The sequence below is a fragment of the Oncorhynchus tshawytscha genome, linkage group LG22 (genome assembly GCF_018296145.1).
Source record: "Oncorhynchus tshawytscha isolate Ot180627B linkage group LG22, Otsh_v2.0, whole genome shotgun sequence".
Lineage (NCBI taxonomy): Eukaryota > Metazoa > Chordata > Actinopteri > Salmoniformes > Salmonidae > Oncorhynchus > Oncorhynchus tshawytscha.
Window position 1 is genome coordinate 29,628,747 of NC_056450.1, and position 20,490 is coordinate 29,649,236.

Genomic DNA, 20,490 nt, shown 5'->3' on the forward strand with positions numbered 1-20,490 from the left:
CGAGCCCTGAATGCTGATTGGCTGACAGCTGTGGTATATCAGACCGTTTACCACGGGTATGACAAAACATGTATTTTTACTGCTCTAATTATGTTGGTAACCAGTTTATAATAGCAATAAGGCACCTCAGGGGTTTATGGTATATGGCCAATATACCATGGCTAAGGGCTGTATCCAGGCAGTCCGCATTGTGTCATGCAAAAAGAACAGTCCTTAGCCGTGGTATATTGGCATATACCACACCCCTTCGTGTCTTATTGCTTAAATTGAATCTTTGAATAAAATCTGTATGACTCAGTTTAGCTTGTATCCCTTTCAGCTAATGAGCCTGCATCCTTAAAAACAAATCCCCTCAAGACCTACACATCCCTTCTCCTCCTTTTCTGAAACACTGTTAAAGAGATTCTCTGGAAGAAAACAGTCTCTTTCAAACTAAGGATTTCGTGTCTTGTTGAGGTAAAACAGTAATTCTTCACAAAGATTATCCATGTATGAACTACACATTGACACATCCAGCCCAAAGCGGGAGGTTTAAAAAGTACTTTCTTAGTCACCAAAGCACCGGAGCATGTCTTTAAGCAGTCACCATACAGATGGCCATGGTCTGCAGCTTACGATAATTAAGCAGAGTTACTGTCTACTGTACTGTATAGCATTACAGAGATCTTGATGACTTCATTCCCATTTACTGGGACAGTACTTTTTCTCCCTGACGGTGCAGGCAGGGCCTGGTTGTAAATGAGGAAAGGTATTAGCAATTCCCAGCCTTTGGAGAAGCATGTGTCAGGCCTAGAGTCTGTTATTTATGAGTCCTCTCAGCCCTCAGCCCTTCCTCTGCTGCTGCTGCAGAGATGCTGCTTGGGATTCATTATTGAAGAGGTCCTTCCACTCCTTATTAGATCTTTGATTTTTGGAGTGCATTAAGGAATTACATTCAGACTGAGAGCGTCAGCCATGCCTGATGGTCTCTCTCCCTCCCCCTCTCTCTCCCGTCTCTCTCTCTTTCAGAAACAGACAGACAGACATACAGGCACGGAAAACATTATCCTTCTCTCTGTCTTTCTCTCTCTCTCCCTCCCACTCACAAACAAACACACACGCATGCACATACACAGACACACACACACACAGTTCTGTCCTTTATTGATCCTCACGATCTGCCAGGGAGAGTCTGGCTCACGTATCTCTATGGGGGTATTCTATCCTATCCTCATATTCCCTCAATGAACAAACATCCCTGGCAGAGAATGATTTAAATAAGGAGCTAATACTGTGTTTTCTATGTTGGCACACTATATAAGCATGCATTAATACCAGGTCACTCTCAAAAATTAGGATCTAAACCTCAAGAGATCTCCTGGTACAATTAGATCATGTTAAAAACTCAGCTTGCAGAAAGATGAGATAAAATAGATAGAGAAAGGTAATCCAGATTACTGATATAGGATCATTGATATGCATGATTTATGTCTCTCGTCATACAGGTTTCCAGCAGTGTAGGATTTACCAAGCTGACAACAGACACAAAAACAGAATACAGGAAGCTCTGTTCATCTCCAATTGCACCAGGGAGTGTTGGTTTGTACCAAGCTTTCTCTAATCAGACGATCCACATGTGGATGTTATTTCATTGACCTTATTGTCCTGGAAAGTCCATGGTGATTGACCCACTGAAATCCAATGGTGCCTTTTGTGCTATGATTGGCCTAACTTACTAGGTGTGGACGTCCTTGATACATCTGGTAAACCCACACAGAATGTCATAGAAAAATAAATCATCAACATTTTAGAGGACTTTGAACAGTATTAAATATCCTGTTTGTGCGAAGGCTTCAGTATGAGATCCAGACCTCTAATGCCAACGTCAAGCTGATTGTTGATATTGGTAGCAGCATTGCCACATTTGCCAGATTATAAATGTAAGTGAATGCTCAAATATCACTAAAACATTTTCAAATCTAACTAGGGATTTTGTACACGCCTGACTGTGACTGTTCACTGTAATGCTTCTGCTGGATTACAATTCTCCTAAATGGAAAAAGGTTGAAGAAGGTTGAGAAATAGTGAGCCTACAGCGCAATGAAACAAATGATGGTTGACACACACACACACACCCACATTGTAACAATACTGTCCTGTGTATTTCAGAGAATCCACTACATCAGATTTGCTGATTAAAATAAATACTTGGTATAAAACAATTGCATGAGTCAAATGATAAGTGTTTTTGGTAGCTTGTTCTGTACACAATAACCCTGTTTGTTACCCCTAGTTGTACCTAGTTAGGCTATACAAAAAACTCTTGCAATTCTCTCTCTGCTTAGGAGAATGCCAAGAGTGTGCAAAGCTGTCATCAAGGCAAAGGGTGGCGACTTTGAAGAATCTCAAATATAAAATATATTTTGATTTGTTTAACACTTTTTTGGTTACTACATGATTCCATGTAATTTCATAGTTTTGATGTCTTCACTATTATTCACTATTATTTGATTTCTTCACACTTCACTGTTATTCACATTTATTCTACAATGTAGAAAATAGTCAAACTAAAGAAAACCCATAGAATGAGTAGGTGAGTCCAAACATTTGACAGGTACTGTATAAACGTAACATGCAAACATATCAATGATTTTACTGAGTTACAGTTCATGTAAGGAAATCAGTCAATTTAAATAAATTAATTAGGCCCTAATCTATGGATTTTACATGAGTGGGAACGGGCACAGCTATGAGTGGCCTGGAAAGGCTTAGGCCCACCCACTTGGAAACAAGGCCCACCCACTGGGGAGCCAGGCCCAGCCAATCAGAATTTAGTTTTTTATTACAGACAGAAATACTCCTCAGTTCCATCAGCTGTCCAGCTGGTTGGTCTCAGACGATCCCGCAGGTGAAGAAGCCAGATGTGGAGGTTCTGAGCTGGTGTGTTTATACGTGGTCTACTGTTGTGAGGCCGGTTGGACATACTGACAAATTCTCTAAAACAACGTTGGAGGCGGCTTATAGTAGATCAATTAACATTCAATTCTCTGGCACCAGCTCTGGTGGACATTCCAGCAGTCAGCAGGCCAATTGCAAGCTTCCTCAAAACTTGTGGCATTTTATTGTGTGACAAAACTGCACATTTTAGATTGGCCTTTTATTGTCCGCAGCACAAGATGCACCTGTGTAATGATCATGCTGTTTAATCAGCTTCTTGATATGCCACACATGTCAGGTGGATGGATTATCTTGGCAAAGGAGAAATGCTCACTAACAGGGATGTAAAAAAATTTGTCCACTAAATTTGAGAGAAATAATATTTTTGTGCATATGGAGAATTTATGGCATCTTTCATTTCACCTCATGAAACATAGGATGAACACTTTACATGTTGCGTTTATCTTTTTGTTCAGTATAGAAATACATATGTGACAAAATCAAATTCTGATGGTGGAATCTGAAGTAGAGTTTTTCTTGGCGCACTTCACTATACATTTGGGTCAACTCATTATTCTTTCAGTCCAGCCAGAGATCTATCTTTGTGTAGCTAGAACTGGCCTAGGCAGCTGGGTCATCTTTCATTATCATAAAGACGTCTATTAACAAGGGGCCAATTGTCTCCTCAATCCCAATAAACTAGCCTACTGTTGTTCATTGAACGCATCTGTCGGGATTGCAGCATATGTCGTGGAGTTCAGGCCAAAAGCAGTGTCTTTACATAGCAACAACCATTTCAGGTTTCTTTGAATACTGTGTGTATGCAACACATTTTTATCGTAGAAACAATTCAAAAAAGGTGTAATTGTAATGTCTAAAAATGCCTCGACCACATTTATGCTAGACTATAAAAATGTAATAATAAATACCATGATAGTCAGACAAAGAAAGGTGGTCTGTCATTTATTTAATATATTATGTGGTAAACATAGGCATAGGCTACATGAATGGTCCAATATACAACTCAATGGAGTTTTCTATCACTAATTGAAATGGTTCAGCATTTGAGAATAGAAAGAAGACACAGCAATACATTACATGAGAGGTGTTTGAAGTTGAACAAATCACTGCACATTCACCAGAAAAATAACAAGTGACCGCTTGAATCAATAATACAAAAGTCGTATCTTACCTGATAACATGCAGGGTCGTCAAGATTTCCTCTAAAGTATCCCCATGAATCTTTAAAAACCGAGTTTTGCATCCACATTAGATTCCACAGTGTGCTGATACGGATTCTCCTCCCTGTATCACGCTGAAAGAATAAAACAGGACTGAGTACAAGGCGCCTGTGCGTGGAGAGTGGGACGGCTCGATGGTGCGTGATGCATGCGGCTCAAAACGAATGACAGACTACCCTTCCGGACCGCTATGCTTACCAAGGTGAAGGTTTCAGTGAGTACTCTACAGTGCACTCTGGGTAAAAGACTCTGCCCAACTATCTAACCACTCCTGACTCCGCTGGTGATCTGTTCCCCCGAGCCTGTGTGATGGCTATCCCATGGGACCCCTGCATAAATTCGGGGACATCTCACGCTTCCCGCTGTGCGTCGCTTGACCAATCAGGCTTTTCGATTGATGGGACCCCAATAGTCTCGCATGTTGAATAGGATGGCTTTTAAAATGTACTTCGTCATAAATGACAATAACTGTCACCTTTGAATAGCTTCATATAGCTTCTGGGAAGTAATGATTCATACTGTATGGAAATTGGGACCAGTGCCCATCAGTTCACAAGGCTTACTTGATGGCTTGCATTCTGTTGATGTAAAAAAGCTTTGGCGAAGTTAAAAATAGTAAAAGGGTTGTGGAGGTTTGTTGTGTGCGGTCCAGAATTATGGCTGTGCTATCATACTATTTGCCCTCATATACTGCCATCTAGTGAATGTCTTAGCTATTGTTTTGAAAAATGTCTACGCAAATTGCACTGTAACTTTTTATTCTGCTAGAACAATAACATTTCATTGCACATTCTTAATTTGCTATGGATCAAGTTAGAGAGTTACTATAAGATATGGACTTAAATGATGTTGGTTAATGATGTTTAACTCTGTGGAATGTGATTTCATATCAAATAAAATTGTATTGGTCGTGTACATATATTTTGCAGATGTTATCTATCGCAGGTCCAGCTAAATGCTTATGTTTCTTGCTCCAACAGTGAAACATACCTAGCACGTAACGTTAGCAATACGAAGCAATACACACAAATCCCCAAAATAAAATTAAGAAATTAAGAAATATCAGAACAAGCAACATCAGAGTCCAAAATAAATAAATACATAAATATATATTCAAGGGTTTTAATTTTTCAACCATTTTCTACATTGTAGTATAATAGTGAATAAATCAAAACTATGAAATAACACAAATGGAATCATGTAGTAACCAAAAAAGTGTTTAAAAAATCAAAATATATTTCATATCTGTCACGACTTCCGCCGAAGTCGCCCCCCCTCCTTGTTCGTGCGTCGTTCAGTGGTCGAAGTCACCGGCCTTCTAGCCATCGCCGCTCCATTTTTCATTGTTCCATTTGTTTTGTCTTGTTCCCCGCACACCTGGTGTACATTCCCATATCAACTGCATATATATATACTGTATATATATTCCTCTGTTCCCCCCATGTCTTTGTGTGGCATTGTTTTGTTACGTGTTTTGTATTGACGCACCTAGCTGGTTTTGCCCTGGGTACTATGTTTCAAAGTATGTTTAATTGTTAAACATTTCTTGCTTATTGATGACTTTGTCGCGCTTTGCACTTTTGGCTTTGGCTGGAGTTTTTTTGGACACTGTTGCGTCTGTCTGTTTGCTTCTGCCGAATAAAGTGTGCGCCTGATCACAACTCTCTGCTCTCCTGCACCTGACTTCAACACCAGTAGCGCATACGCTGACAATATCTGAGATTCTTCAAAGTAGCCACCCTTTGCCTTGATGCCAGCACTCTCCTTGTTCGTCAAATAGCCCTAACACAGCCTGGAGGTGTGTTGGTCATTGTCTTGTTGAAAAACAAATGATAGTCCCACTAAGCATAAACCAGGTGGGATGGCGTATCATTGCAGAATGCTGTGGTAGCCATGCTGGTTAAGTGTGCCTTGAATTCTAAATAAATCACAGACAGTGTCACCAGCAAAGCACCATCAAAAATCTCACATTTGGACTCATCAGAAAAAAGGACAGATTTCCACCAGTCTAAAGTCCGTTGCTCGTGTTTCTTGGCCCAAGCAAGTCTTTTCTTCTTATTGGTGTCCTTTAGTAGTGGTTTCTTTGCAGCAATTCAACCACAAAGGCCTGATTCAAGCAGTCACCTCTGTACAGTTGATGTTTAGATGTGTCTCTACTTGAACTCTGTAAAACATTAATTTGGGCTGCAATTTCTGAGGCTGGTAACTCTAATGAACTTGTCCTCTGCAGCAGACGTAACTCTTTTTTATTTTTTATTTCACCTTTATTTAACCAGGTAGGCTTGTTGAGAGCAAGTACTCATTTACAACTGCGACCTGGCCAAGATAAAGCGAAGCAGTGAGACACAAACAACAGCACAGAGTTGCACATGGAATAAACAAACGTATAGTCAATAATACAATAGAAAAATACTATATACAGTGTGTGCAAATGAGGTAGGATAAGGGAGGTAAGGCAATAAATAGGCCATCGTGGCAAAATAATTACAGTATAGCAATTAAACACTGGGGTGATAGATGTGCAGAAGATGAGTGTGCAAGTAGAGATACTGGGGTGCAAAGGAGCAAAATAAATAACAGTATGGGGATGAGGGAGTTGGATGGGCTATTTACAGATGGGCTATGTACAGGTGCAGTGATCTGTGAGCTGCTCTGACAGCTGGTGCTTAAAGCTAGTGAGGGAGATATTAGTCTCCAGCGTCAGTGATTTTTGCAGTTCGTTCCAGTCATTGGCAGCAGAGAACTGGAAGGAAAGGTGGCTGAAAGAGGAATTGGCTTTGGGGGTGACCAGTGAAATATACCTGCTGGAGCGCGTGCTACCGGTCGGTGCTCCTATGGTGACCAGTGAGCTGAGATAAGGCGGGGCTTTACCTAGCAAAGACTTATAGATGGCCTGGAGCCAGTGGGTTTGGCAACGAATATGAAGCGAGGGCCAGCCAACGAGAGCATACAGGTCGCAGTGGTGGGTAGTATATGGGGCTTTGGTGACAAAATGGATGGCACTGTGATCGACTGCATCCAATTTGCTGAGTAGAGTGTTGGAGGCTATTTTTAAAATGACATCGCCGAAATCAAGGATTGGTAGGATAGTCAGTTTTACGAGGGTATGTTAGGCAGCATGAGTGAAGGATGCTTTGTTGCGAAATAGGAAGCCGATTCTAGATTGAATTTTGGATTGGAGATGCTTAATGTGAGTCTAGAAGGAGAGCTTACAGTCTAACCAGAGAACCTAGGTATTTGTAATTGTCCACATATTCTAAGTCAGAACTGTCCAGAGTAGTGATGCTGGATGGGCGGGCAGGTGTGGGCAGCGATTGGTTGAAGAGCATGCATTTATTTTTTACTTGCATTTAAGAGCAGTTGTAGCCCACGGAAGGAGAGTTGTATGGCATTGAAGCTCGTCTTGAGGTTAGTTAACAAAGTATCCAAAGAAGGTCCAGAAGTATACAGAATGGTGTCGTCTGTGTAGAGGTGGATCAGAGAATCACCAGCAGCAAGAGTGACATCATTGATGTATACAGAGAAAAGAGTCGGCCCGAGGATTGAATCTTGTTGCACCCCCACAGAGACTGCCAGGGGTCCGGACAACAGGCCCTCCGACTTGACACACTGAACTCTGTCTGAGAAGTAGTTGGAGAACTGGGCGAGGCAGTCATTTGAGAAACCAAGGCTGTTGAGTCTGCCGATAAGAATGTGGTGATTGACAGAGTCGAAAGACTTGGCCAAATTGATGAATACAGCTGCACAGTATTGTCTCTTATCGATGGCGGGTCTTCCTTTCCTGTGGCGGTCCTCATGAGAGCCAGTTTCATCATAGTGCTTGAGGGTTTTTGCGACTGCCCTTGAAGAAACTTTCAAAGTTCTTGAAATTATCCGGATTGATTGACCTTCATGTCTTAAAACTATTAACTTAACTAACTGTCGTTTCTCTTTGCTTATTTGATCTGTTCGTGCAATAAAATGGACTTGGTCTTTTATTAAATAGGGCTATCTTCTGTATACCACCCCTACCTTGTCACAACACAACTGATTGGTTCAAGCGCATTTAGAAGGAAAGAAATTCCACAAATTAACTTTTAACAAGGTACACCTGTTAATTGAAATGCATTCCAGATGACTATCTCATGAAGCTGGTTGAGAGAATGCCAAGAGTGTGCAAAGATGTCATCAATGCAAAGGGTGGCTACTTTCAATAATTTAAAATGTATTTTGATTTGTTTAACACTTTTTTGGTGTTAAATGTAGAAATTGAATGTCCAAACTTATGACTGGTACTGTATATACACACCAGACTATGACATTACTCGTTCTGATCATTTATTTTGGAATTTGTGTGTGTGTGTGTGTGTATGGATGTATATAATGGTGTGTAGACAGTATGCATAGTATATGACTAGGAAAGGTGTGTAGAGCAGTAGTTATATATGATGACCCATTACTAGAATACAGTATATCTCGTCATGGTAACTCTGTGTACACAAATTTCCATCAATAAAATGCTATTGTGTTCGTTGTCCATAGCTTATGCCTGCCCACCGCCACCAAGGAGCACTCTGTTCACAAACCACTCACCTACATGTCGCCATTCAGCTGCCATCTGCCCTGTACAGTTGAAACCGGGATTCATCCGTAAAGAGTACACTTCTCCAGTGTGCCAGTGGCCATCGAAGGTGAGCATTTGCCCACTGAAGTCGGTTACGACGCCGAACTGCAGTCAGGTCAAGACCTTGGTGAGGACGACGAGCACGCAGATGAGCTTCTCTGAGACAGTTTCTGAGAGTTTGTGAAGAAATTCTTTGATTGTGCAAATCCACAGATTTGTCAGCTCTCCGGGTGGCTGGTCTCAGATGATTCTGCAAGTGAAGAAGCCAGATGTGGAGGTTCTGGGCCGGCGTGGTTACACGTGGTCTGAGGTTGTAAGGCCAGTTGGACATACTGCCAAATTCTCTAAAATGACATGGGTGGCGGCTTATGATAGAGAAATGAACATTGCATCTTTGTCAAAAGCTCTGGTGGACATTCCTACAGTCAGCATGCCCATTGCACACTCCCTCAAAACTTGAGACATCTGTGGCATTGTGTTGTGTGACGAAACTGCACATTTTAGAGTGGCCTTTTATTGTGCCGAGCACAAGATGCACCTGTTTGATGATCATGCTGTTTAATCAACTTCTTGGTATGCCACACCTGTCAGATGGATTATGGATGGATTATCTTGGCAAAGGAGAAGTGCTCACTAACAGGGATCTAACCAAATTTGTGTGCAAAATTTGAGGTAAATATGCTTTTTGTGCTTATAGAAAATTTCTGGGATCATTTATTTCAGATCATGAAACATGGGACGAACACTTTACATGTTGCTTAGGTATTATTGTTCAGTATATGAAGTGGGTAAAACACTATGTAAACATTATTCAAGTAACCAGTGTACAATGACTATGTACAAAGGGCAGCAGTCTCTAAGAATCAGAGTAGAGTACCGGTTGGTAGTTGTCTAGTAAGAGTGACTAAGTTTAGGGCAGGGAACTGGGCGGAGGCCAGCTATGGTGAATTTTTAACAGTCTGATGGCCTTGAGATATAAGCTTTTTTCCATCTCTCGGTCCCAGCTTTGATGTACCTGTACTTTCACCGCCTTCTAGATGGTCGTGGTTCCTTGATGATCTTCTTGGCCTTCCTGGTGACAGGTCAGCAGCTAAACTAAAATCTCAGTTGTTTCCATTTCGCCAAAATGCACATAGGGCAGTCATAAATTCGCAGTCTTCTCTGTAATGGCTTAGTAATATCTTGACTGTGACGCATGACATAGCAGCCTCTGTCTGTCCCTGTCGGTCTCCCTCAGTCAGTGGAATACCTGGGTAATTGGAAGATGACAGCTTCATTTATTTAACTGATTACACACCGACACACTCTGCTTCAGATGTGGAACTTCAGTGCTCACTTTGTGACTAAGAAATGGTTGTTGAGTGTATATTCAAATTAGTCAATGTCAACAGTTTGTGGAATTTTGACTACACAAAATAAGTTTTATCAAAACAGGTAGCAACTCTGTCGCTGATTTTACAGTGTAATACTTTTGTAACAACTTATCAAAAGTCCACAACACATTGTTTTAAATTGGACTGTCAGTGGTGTCCATTGGAATTTTGACTTGTTTCACCCCTCTGTATTCACTGGCATCCAAGGAATTGGAAGATGTCCGTCTCTCTGCATACAATGACATTAACTCAGAACTGTAGGAAACAGCATGCTACCGCTTATATACTCTATTTCATGTACTGTATTCCGTTGCAGACTACTGATAGATCTCAAACGCTTTCTTCTTCTTTTGAACAAGATTCCAAAGTAAAATACTTTGAAATATAATGCAGAATGGACCTACACATTATCTTCGGTAATGTCAAAAGTAGCTTATTGCAACCCTTGAGTTTTGTTTTATAAATCTGAGGTCCACTGTGAGCTCTGTACTTTCACATCAATGCAGGCTTCTAGAAGATACACAACTCCATGTAGGCTGTTTGTCTTGACTATTCAGATCATATTTTATGGGTCATAGTAAGTCAAGGACCCTGGCATTAAAACACAAGTAGTCTCACACTGCTCTGAATAGCTTGCTAAGCTCAACACCTCTCTCGGAGAGAGCGAATTAATGGTATTTCTTTCTAGCAGCAGGAGGTGCTGTGTGATTTCTAATCTCTCTTGCAGAAAGATAGAAAGTGATGGTCTTCTTCTATGTAAAAACAGTGGGCGCTGTTGCTACCATTGCTGGAGCAATGGTGCTTAGATTGCTGGATAGCTGCTGTGTATATATATCACTCAAACAGATGGTGGTTGGACAACAACTCAAGTTTGGAGATGGGAATGAGACAGTCATCAATAAGTATGAGGAATTGTAGCTGTACTGAAACATGACTGCTGGTTAGGCTGAGAGAGAGACACACACGCACACAGACATACACACCTGCACTTAAATATGACATTTGACTAAGATGACATTGCAGGGCTCTGCGTGGGATCATGACAGAGCACTTCATCAAATTTGCCCCCTGGTTAGCTGTGTGTGTGTGTGTGTGTGTGTGTGTGTGTGTGTGTGTGTGTGTGTGTGTGTGTGTGTGTGTGTGTGTGTGTGTGTGTGTGTGTGTGTGTGTGTGTGTGTGTGTGTGTGTGTGTGTAGGGATTTGGTTGTCGTAGTTCTTGGTATGAATGGTCTTTAATTTTGAACCCTTGTTGTAATAGGTTGAGTTTTACATTTATTTGATTATAAAGTTCAATGATGGATCGCAGATCCAGGCCTGTTTTCCAGGGTTCTCCATTCACTGATTTCACTCCTGGAAAAGGCCTATTTATTGAAGATGGTGGTGTTCATAGTGAAGTTGTGCTGAATATAGTCATAGTATGAGAATTACCACAGTATATGATTTCATGTATGACTTCCAGAAGTACCTTAGTGTTTTGAAAGTGCCACATTTCATCCACATTCTCATCCACCTTAGATGACTTTATCTGTGATGGGTTGTTCCCTTTAGCATTAGGAAAAAATCAGCCCTGTTATAATGACAACCCCAACTTACTTTGGCCTACATAAATGCATCTCACACTAAATGGCACTTAAACATCAAGAGATGGCACTAGGGCGGGGATTACTCAGCCTTGGAACGTCTCTCCTTTTTCTTTCCAATACTCTCACAGACAAACAAGCACAAACATGATTTAACATTCCCAGCATTGAATTTCCTGGAGTTTCTCAACACGGCCCTGACAAACGTTTACACCTCAGAACCAACGTGGTATTGTCTGTCTTCACTTGCCTGATCCCTCGTGGTTTCTGTTTTTCTCACTTGTTATTTTTGTAGAGGTTAGCCTGTGGTGAATCTCTCATCTTTTTAGGAAGAAGGAAGTGGAAAAATGTTGGCATGCTGCTTTGATGTTCGCAGCTCAACCATGAGACGAACATGAAAGGGAGGCTGTTTTCCCTCCCGTACTCATTTACATAACTTATCATCATTTAAGAAATTACATTTATCATAACACTCTTGATTGCAGCATTATGTGTAAACAGTCTCCCATTATTCAATTCCCTCTCAGTATTCTAATCTTCTAACAAACATTTTTGTGTGACCCACTGTAGGCACATTCGCAACACATTGGCTGTAATGTAACAAAATCTGGAAAAGGGGAAGGGGTCTGAATACTTTCCGAATGCCCTGTATGCATCATATTCCAACTCACACACGTACAGGCATGCAACAGCACACACATACACACACACAGACACAATAATCAGAGTGTTGCTGGGTCAAGTGTTGCTTCTGTTCAAGTTAATAGCTAAAATATGCTATATAGTAGCCATTGTTTAGATGCAGCAGCTCAGCCGAATTGTTGGTTAAATATGGATTATGTATGTGTTTTTAGTTGATAATGTAAGGTCCTGCTTTGAAGCTGGCTTTTGAAAGTAATCAAGACAATGTCAGGACAGAACCCATTGTTGACGGAATACTCATATACGGTTTAGTATTAAGTAAATGAAAAAGGCTTCTTGCATGTCACATCTTTTCATCAGGATTTACTGTAGTGCGTAAGCGCCTGGGCACAGAGTGTACAATCACACAAACAGTTTAATTAAACTGTCACAGCGATAGGGAGAAAGGAACGGAACACTTGTATTGTCTTGTTTAATTAAGTCTGAGTCAAATTCCCATGACTTGCGATCAAAGAATTTTACCATACCCTTTCAAATCACTAACCTAATTTGTCAATTGCATCAAATTTTCCAGTTGAAACAGTTGATGAGTTGAACCATAAAATTAGGCCTAATACTTCTAAAACATTTTTGCATTAAAGGCACACAACTCTAACCTGAACTGCAACTGACTACTTTAAACAACAACTCAGAGTTTGTTTATTTTCTACCCCAGTGACTTTCATGTTGTCCACTCTATAATGGTGGACTGAGCACATTAGCCAACAAGAAAACATGAATAAACTGAATAATAGATTGTCAGGCTATCAGATGGCTCATGACAGAGAAACCATTGACAGTTGGTTTCAAAACTGTTCATGGACCACAATATTTTGTGATTTCCATGGATCTGTGAGCAGTAATAGATGGTAAAGAATGGTGAAGGCGGAGATTGAAAGCCTGTGGCATTTGCTGTCCAGGGACATTACACATGAATCCCTTTCATATTGTGGGTTATTTACAATGTAATACCAAATGCCACATAATGCTCAAGGACCCCTTGATTTAAACAGTGAGATGGAAAAGAAGGGTTCTACTCTTCCTCTATAACCAGACTGTATTATCTCCCACGGTTTTAAGAGTATAAGGGCACAGGGCGAGACCCAGATGCAGACACGGGAGACAGATGGTTCGAGTCTCTGATATATACCAAAAAATTTGATCATATTACTCCAGTGCTAGCCACCCTACACTGGCTTCCTGTTAAGGCAAGGGCTGATTTCAAGGTTTTACTGCTAACCTACAAAGCATTACATGGCCTTGCTCCTACCTACAGTGCCTTGCGAAAGTATTCAAGGGGGCCGAATACTTTCGCAAGGCACTGTATACATATACAAAAGTTTGCACACCTACTCATTGAAGGGTTTTTCTTTATTTTGAATATTATCTACGCTGTGGAATAATAGTGGAGACATAAAATCTATGGAAAAACACATATGGAATCATGTAGTAACCAAAAAAGCGTTAAACAAATCAAAATACACTGCTCAAAAAATAAAGGGAACACTACAATAACACATCCTAGATCTGAATGAATGAAATATTCTTATTAAATACTTTTTTTCTTTACATAGTTGAATGTGCTGACAACAGAATCACACAAAAATTATCAATGGAAATCATTTTTTAAACCTTTATTTAACTAGGCAAGTCAGTTAAGAACAAATTCTTATTTTCAATGACGGCCTAGGAACAGTGGGTTAACTGCCTGTTCAGGGGCAGAACGACAGATTTTTACCTTGTCAGCTCGGGGGTTTGAACATGCAACCTTGCGGTTACTATTCCAATGCTCTAACCACTAGGCTACCCTGCCACCCCAAATCAAATTTATCAACCCATGGAGGTTTGGATTTGGAGACACATAGGAAAAATACAGTTTTCTATCTTTATATTTGAAGCCTGAAATGTGGCAAAAGGTCGCAAAGTTCAAGGGGGCTGAATACTTTCGCAAGGCACTGTATATCTTTCCGATTTGGTCCTGCCGTACATACCTACACGTACACTACGGTCACAAGACGCAGGCCTCCTAATTGTCCCTGGAATTTCTAAGCAAACAGCTGGAGGCAGGGCTTTCTCCTATAGAGCTAAATTTTTATGGAATGGTCTGCCTAACCATGTGAGAGACGCAGACTCGGTCTCAACCTTTAAGTCTTTACTGAAGACTCATCTCTTCAGAAGGTCATATGATTGAGTGTAGTCTGGCCCAGGAGTGTGCAGGTGAACGGAAAGGCTCTGGAGCAATGAACCGGCCTTGCTGTCTCTGCCTGGCCGGTTCCCCTCTCTCCACTGGGATTCTCTGCCTCTAACCCTATTACAGGGGCAGTCACTGGCTTACTGGTGCTCTTCAATGCCGTCCCTTGGAGGGGTGCGTCACTTGAGTGGGTTGAGTCACTGACGTGATCTTCCTGTCTGGTTGGCCCTGTCCGGGGGTATCATCGGATGGGGCCACAGTGTCTCCTAACCCCTCCTGTCTCAGCCTCCAGTATTTATGCTGCAGTAGTTTATGTGTCGAGGGGCTACGGTCCGTCTGTTATATCTGGAGTACTTCTCCTGTCTTATCTGGTGTCCTGTGTGAATTTAAGTGTGCTTTGTCTAATTCTCTCTCTCTCGGAGGACCTGAGCCCTAGGACCATGCCTCAGGACTACCTGGCATGATGACTCCTTGCTGTCCCCAGTCCACCTGGCCTTGCTGCTGCTCCAGTTTCAACTGTTCTGCCTGCGGCTATGGAACCCTGACCTGTTCACAGGACGTGCTACCTGTCCCAGACCTGCTGTTTTCAACTCTCTAGAGACAGCAGAAGTGGTAGAGATACTCTTAATGATCGGCTATGAAAAGCCAACTGACATTTACTCCTGAGGTGCTGACTTGTTGCACCCTCGACAACTACTGTGATTATTATTATTTGACCATGCTGGTTATTTATGAACATTTGAACATCTTGGCCATGTTCTGTTATAATCTCCACCCGGTACAGCCAGAAGAGGACTGGCCATCCCTCATAGCCTGGTTCCTCTCTAGGTTTCTTTCTTGGTTTTGGCCTTTCTAGGGAGTTTTTCCTAACCACCGTGCTTCTACACCTGCATTGCTTGCTGTTTGGGGTTTTAGACTGGGTTTCTGTACAGCACTTTGAGATATCAGCTGATGTACGAAGGGCTATATAAATAAATTTGTGGACAGGCAAAAGACCATAAGGTCAGAGTCCAGGAGGTACAAAATGGTCAGGGCTGGCACAGACAGAAAACACAGATATAAATACTAATAATGGGGAAGATGAGGTGACACCTGGAGGGGGTGGAGACAATCGAAACAGATCAGGGTGTGACAGTACCCCCCTCCCCCGGGGTGCCATCTGGTGTCCTACCTGGGCGCATACCTGGTTGATCGGGGTGCCGGCGGTGGAAGTCAGCAATGGGGGCTGGGTCCAGGATGTCTCTAGTGGGACCCAGCACCTCTCCTCTGGGCCAAAACCCCCCCAGTCAACCAGGTCCTGGAAACACCAGCCCGCGGATTTAAACACAGAAGACGTCTCACCGTGAACGCCGGATGGCCATCGATGACAAGGGGCCGAGGGGTGGGCCTGGAAACAGAAGACAAAGGGCTGTGAGACACGGGCTTAATCCTAGACACATGGAACGTAGGGTGAATACGGAGGGTACGGGTTAGTAAAAGACGCACAGCAGTGGAACTAAGGACTCTAGAGATGGGGAAAGGCCCAATGAAATGGGGGGAAAGTTTGCGGGAGTCCAGCCATACCCTCTGCCCAATGCGATAGCGAGGAGCTGGAGTCTGGCGGCGGTCCGCTTGTCGACGATACCTGGAGTTGGTCTTGAGGTGCCACCCAGGCACTTCTCCAGGTATGCCAACAGCAGCAGACGAACATCTGGGCCGAGGGTATGTTGAGTTCCTGCTCTTGTTCTGGGAAGAGTGGAGGCTGATACCCCATGAAGCATTTGAAAGGGGAGACCCCATGGCCGGACGATGAAGAGTGTTCCGGGAAAACTCCACCCAGACCAGTTGTCGGCTCCAGGTAGTGGGGTTGGTCGAGACAAGGCATCGTAAGGTTATTTCCAGGTCTTGATTTGCTCGCTCTGACTGGCCGTTGGATTGGGGATGGAATCCGGAGGACAGGCCGGCCAATGACCCAATAAGGGTGCAGAACGCCTTCCAGAACTGGGACGAGAACTGAGGACCCGGGTCGGAGACCATGTCCACCGGGAGTCTGTGGATCCTGTAGATGTGCTGCACCATGAGCTGGGCCGTCTCTTTGGCAGAGGGTAGTTTGGGGAGAGGGATGAAATGGGTGGCCTTGGAAAACCGATCCACGACTGTCAGAATGAGTGTTGCCATCAGACGAAGGGAGCCCAGTGACAAAGTCCTAAGATATATGGGATCAGGGACGATGAGGGACAGGTAGTGGCTGAAGGAGGCCGGAAGGGGCTTGCCGTGGAGTCTTATTCTGAGTACAAACGGTGCATGCGGCGATGAAGGCAGAGGCGTCAGGAACCATTGTGGGCCACCAGAAATGTTGTCAGAGGAAGGCCAGGGTTCGAATGGAACCCGAATGACAGGTAAGCCTGGAGGGATGAGCCCATTTCAGGACCCGGGACTGGACTGAATTGGGGACGAACAATGGGTAAGCCGGGCCCCCTCCAGGGGCAGGCTAGGAACGTTGCGCCTTGCGGACCAGGGTCTCAATACCCCAGCCCACAGCAGCCACAAGGCATGAGGTTGGGAGGATGGTCTCGGAGTCAGAGGATGTGGCAGCGGGACTGTACAGGCGAGAGAGGGTGTCAGGTTTAACATTCTTGGACTCTGGGCAATAGGAAATGGTGAAGTTGAACCTGGGGTATAACAGAACCCATCGGGCCTGCCTGGAGTTAAGGCACTTGGCTATGAGGAGATATCCACTCCAACGTCAGAAGCATCGACCTCAACCACACTGACGGGACGGGTCCGGATGGATGAGGAAAGGGGCTGTAGTGAACCGATTCTTCAGGTCCACAAAGGCTCTGTCAACCGCTGGGGACCATGTGAACGGTACATTGGGAGAGGTGAGTGCCGAGAGGGGGGCCGTCAGGATGCTGTAGCCTAGAAATGAGCAAACCCCAGGAAACGTTGTAGCTGCACCCTGGACGTAAGTTGGGGCCAATCCACTACTGCTTTCACCTTTTCTGGGTCCATCTGGACATTTCCTTCAGCGATAAGATATCCCAGAAAGGAGAGGGTAGAACGGTGGAACTCGCATTTCTCCGCTTTCACAAATAACTGGTTCTCCAGGAGGCGCTCAAGGACTTGTTGAACATGGAGGACGTATTCTTGGGCAGAACGGTGGGAAAAAACAGGATGTCGTTGAGGTAGGCGAACACAAAACGATTTAACATGTCCCGGAGCACATCGTTAACCAGGGTCTGGAATACCGTTGGTGCGTTGGTGAGTCCAAATGTCATGATCAAGTACTCATAATGTCCACTGGCAGTGTTGTGAAGGCTGTCATCCACTCTACCCCTTTGATTATCCGAACCAGGTGGTAGGCATTACAAAGGTCCAGCTTGGAGAAGATGGTAGCCCCCTGGATAGGTTCGAAAGCCAAGGAGAGGAGTGGTAGGGGGTAACAATTCTTGATCGTTATGTCATTAAGGCCCCGGTAGTCAATGCACGGACGCAGGGTCTTGTCCTTCTTTTCAACAAAGACAAACCCTGCGCCAGCAGGAGATGCAGACGGACGGATGCCTCCAGCAGCCAGAGAGTCCTCAATATACTCCTCAGTGGCCTTGGTCTCCGGGCCGGATAGAGAATATAGCCGACTACGAGGCAGTGTGGTGCCTGGGAGAAGGTCAATGGCACGATCGTAGGGACGATGCGGGGGAAGAGAAGTAGCCCGTGCCTTGCAGAAGACCTCCAGGAGGTTATGGCACTCTGCGGGGACGGCAGAGAAATCCGAGGCTTGACTTAAGCCCTGAGGAGGCCGTCGTCTCGGGGAAGGCTGCGTTGTTTTGAAGCAATGGCAGAACGGACTCCAACCCAGGATTGATCTCGTGGTCCAGTCAATAACGCGGTTGTGTTTTGGAGCCAAGAAAATCCCAAAGCAGGGACAAGGGGGGACTCATTGAGGAGAAGCTGTATTGCCTCACTGGAACAGTGCTGTGGGTAACTCTACCAATGGAGCGGCCGTCCAGTGCTCTAGCGTCCATGGGAACAGAGAGGAGTTGAGTGGGGATACCTAACTCAGAAACTAGGGTAGCGTCCATAAAACTCTCATGCACCCCAGAGTCAATGAGCACCCGGAGAGACATAGACTGTTCTCCCCACAGCAGTGGGGATTCCCAGTCTGGCTCACCAGAGTACTTGTACCTACTAAAGAAATAGGTCTCTTAACCAGGCAGGTGGCTATATAATATCCCGCAGCCCCACAGTACAGACAACTGTTGGACCTAAAGGACTCTGAATGCCAAGTGTCATGTCTGGAGGAAACCTGGCACCATTCCTACCGTGAAGCATTGTGGTGGCAGCATCTGTGGGGATATTTTTCAGCGGCAGGGACTGGGAGACTAGTCAGAATCAAGGCTAAGATGGATGGAGCAAAGTACAGTGAGATTCTTGATGAAAACCTGATACTGAGCACTCAGAAACTCAGATTGGGGCAAAGGTTCACCTTCCCTCAGGGCATTGACCCTAAGCACACAGCCAAGACAATGCAGGTGTGGCGTCGGGACAAGTCTCTGAATGTACTTGAGTGGCCCAGCCAGAGCCCGGACTTAAACCCGATTTAACATTTCTGGAGAGACCTAAAAATAGCTGTGCTGTGACGCTCCCCATCCAACCTGACAGAGCTTGAGAGAATCTGCAGAGAAGAATGTGAGAAACTCCCCAAATACAGGTGTGCCAATCTTGTAGCGTCATACCCAAGACGACTCGAGGCTGTAACCGCTGTCGATGGTGCTTCACAAAGTACTGAGTAAAGGGTATGAATACTTACGTAAATGTGATATTTTTTATTTTAATAAAGTCGCATTTTTTTTCCAGAAAACCTGTTTTTGCTTTGTCATTATTGGGTGTCATGTGTAGATTGATGAGGCGAAGGCACCCTCGTTCCCATAGCAACGATTAAAACATTCCCAAACCAGAAACCGTGGATTGATGACAGCATTCGCATGAAACTGAAAGCCCGAACCACTGCTTTTAATCAGGGCAAGGTGACCGGAAACATGACCGAATACAAACAGTGTAACTATTCCCTCCGCAAGGCAATCAAACAAGCTAAGCATCAGTATAGAGACAAAGTAGAATCTCAATTCAACGGCTCAGACACAAGAGGTATGTGGCAGGGTCTACAGTCAATCACGGATTACAAAAAGAAAACCAGCCCAGTCACGGACCAGGATGTCTTGCTCCCAGGCAGACTAAATAACTTTTTTGCCCGCTTTGAGGACAATACAGTGCCACTGACACGGCCGGCAACTAAAACATGCAGACTCTCCTTCACTGCAGTTGACGTGAGGAAAACATTTAAACGTGTCAACCCTCGCAAGGCTGCAGGCCCAGACGGCATCCCCAGCCGCACCCTCAGAGCATGCGCAGACCAGCTGGCTGGTGTGTTTACGGACATATTCAATCAATCCCTATCCCAGTCTGTTGTTCCCACATGCTTCAAGAGGGCCACCATTGTTCCTGTTCCCAAGAAAGCTAAGGTAAATGAGCTAAACGACTACCGCCCCGTAGCACTCACTTCCGTCATCATGAAGTGCTTTGAGAGACTAGTCAAGGACCATATCACCTCCACCCTACCTGACACCCTAGACCCACTCCAATTTGCTTACCGCCCAAATAGGTCCACAGACAATGCAATCTCAACCACACTGCACACTGCCCTAACCCATCTGGACAAGAGGAATACCTATGTGAGAATGCTGTTCATCGACTACAGCTCGGCATTCAACACCATAGTACCCTCCAAGCTCGTCATCAAGCTCGAGACCCTGGGTCTCGACCCCGCCCTGTGCAACTGGGTACTGGACTTCCTGACGGGCCGCCCCCAGGTGGTGAGGGTAGGCAACAACATTTCCACCCCGCTGATCCTCAAAACTGGGGCCCCACA

At 44.1% G+C, this 20,490-nt stretch overlaps 1 protein-coding gene across 5 annotated transcripts in view; it reads right to left on the bottom strand.

Moving 5' to 3' along the window:
* Positions 1 to 4,549, bottom strand: part of LOC112222290 (poly(rC)-binding protein 3) — an 88,451-nt gene extending 83,902 nt beyond the window's left edge. The window contains exon 1 of one of the 5 annotated variants that reach the window (XM_024385052.2): positions 4,109 to 4,549. The gene's annotated coding sequence lies outside the window, so the exon portion shown is untranslated. The remainder of the gene's footprint in view (positions 1 to 4,108) is intronic. The other 4 variants (XM_024385053.2, XM_024385050.2, XM_024385049.2 and 1 more) reach the window with 4 other exon arrangements.
* Between the last annotated feature and the right edge of the window lie 15,941 nt (positions 4,550 to 20,490).